Source organism: Ammodytes marinus (assembly GCF_949987685.1).
Source record: "Ammodytes marinus genome assembly, chromosome: 19".
Lineage (NCBI taxonomy): Eukaryota > Metazoa > Chordata > Actinopteri > Uranoscopiformes > Ammodytidae > Ammodytes > Ammodytes marinus.
In genome coordinates, this window is record NC_137223.1 from 12,517,236 (window position 1) to 12,519,613 (window position 2,378).

Consider the following 2,378-nt stretch of genomic DNA (forward strand, 5'->3'; position numbering starts at 1 on the left):
AGCAAAAAGAGAATCTGAACCGGAGCAGGAAAGAAGTAAGAAAACGCAACTTACCAAATTTGTGGCGAGAAGGGGGCAGAAAAGTTAAAAAGGCAGGAAGAGGCACCTCCCGCTGTGCCTAAGAAGAAGACAGCAGAAAGTCAGCAACATTCACACTCAAAAGCAAACATCAAACATCACCATCAAACACACATAACCAGGCACTTTGATCTGCCTGGCTCCACAGGAAGCCGGGGATCTTTAGAGAAATCCCTCCAAATGTAAATTAATTTACTACAGACAGAGATCCCGAGGCGCTGGTGTGTGTGTGTGTGTGTGTGTGTGTGTGTGTGTGTGTGTGTGTGTGTGTGTGTGTGTGTGTGTGTGTGTGTGTCTGTGTGTGTCTGTGTGTGTCTGTGTGTGTCTGTGTTTGTGTGTGTGCAACCCAACACGCACAAGACATCACAAGGGGTTAAACCCTAAACTCCGCAGCTCACTCAGAACCAGAGACACAATTCCTTCAGCCTTCTCTCAAACTAACACGCATTTTACATTTACTCCACACAGTCAATTACCAAACACGCAGGCTATCTGTTTGTGTCGGCATCTAGGCTCATCTTTTCCAACATTGTAAAAAATATATTTTTAAAAAGCTGTTTTTCCTCAGCAGGCCTGGTATCTAGCTGAGGCCTTTTTGGAGCTCTGAATATTGGATGTGTATGCAAACAGGAGACCATTTCTTCAAACACGTCACATACACAGATGGAGGTTCTTGTCCATCTCATAGTGTTTATGGGTTCATATTTACTGTATGCCTGTCCGTCCAACATAGAAAGATTTGTGTAGGCTACAATCAGGCATGCTGTCTGTAACCTCAACCTTCATTGTTTGATGGCATGCTTAGCACTTATTTGCATTTCCTAAAGGGTTTAAAACCAATTAATTTGTTCAAATTGTGTTAGTAGCCAGCCACCCAGTAAATGTAAAAGCCCTATATTCACTTTCCTTATTGAGATGTGTTAGTCTCCAGTAAGCTAGGGGCAAAATGCTCAACTAGCTAGCGGCTAATTCAGAATGTTTGCAGTTTAGCTAGTAGCATAGAGCGGCTTCATTGGAACTTTTTCACTGAAGCTGCCCACTGCAGTAAATATGGTTGGTTATAACATCGACTGTGAAGAAAAACAGTAAAATTCCAAGCCATATAACCATAACAATGCCCAAAGCTAAAATGCTGTTTAGACAGGGAAACTATAGAATTGGGTTTTAAGTCTGTTGGGGCTCGGCACCAACATTACTGCGCCATTCCTATCTGTTTTATAAACGTTATGACTTCTCTCTCAACATTTAACTTCTCAAATTCCATCAGCAAGTTTTAGCACCATTGCCATATTTGCAATTTAGAGTTTCCTTACCGTGTTTCTTATCTGCCTTCTACTAGCCCGACAACGGGGTTTGTGATGGATCTCATGTGTTATCTATACTGTAGTTCCTGGTTCAACCATTTTTGAATAGCAATGGGGGAGTTATGTTAATGACAAATACATGTGTTCCTGAAATTGTTGTTACATCTAGTTTGGTTCGGTAATTAGGTTCTGATTTGTGGTCAAAGTTGTTTCAATGACACCTATTTATATTTCTGAAAATTTTCTGTGTCTCCTACTGCAAATAGCTAGCTCCCCCACTGGTGGTTTAGTTCACTCACATAATGAGCGGACCCCCCAGGGCCAAGCCCCCGCAGCAGACCCGGGTCCGAATCCCACCTGGGTCAGTTCTCTGCATGTCTTCCCCTCTTTGCCCCATTTCAACTCTGTCTCTCCAAATCTATCTAATAAAGCAAAAATGCCCCCCAAAAAATGGAAATCTATTGAAAGTCTCGTTAGTGTTAAACCGATGTGTGAGTCTTCATTGTTTCTTCCAAGAATTCCATCTTGAAGGAGCCATTTTGAAATATCTGTACCCAAGTGGCCTTTAGCGGATAAATAAAAGTAGCTTTTCTTTTAATGTGTAGGTGAAGTTTATCAGAAATTCTTCTTCTTCAGGAGAGCTAATCTTGGCTTGAGGCTCCTCACTCAAGTATAGGCAGAGTGCTGAAGACCCTTCAGTTCAATGTGAACACTTTTCAAGTCATATACCAGTAAGTTAAGGGCCTTTAAATGAAAAGAACATTTAAATTAGTTTTATTATTGAAATATAATATATACACAGTATTTTACCAATGGCAACATGTACATTGTTTTATTATGTCAGTGTGAGGGAAAACATTTAGACACCTTCTAAAACATTTTTAATCAAATTACAGAGACTCTACGGCAGCCAAGATGTCGACACCCCAGGAAGCCTCCAAAACATTTCAGTGTGTGCGTCCAGTGAGCAAGTTGGATTGGAAGGAATAGGGCGCC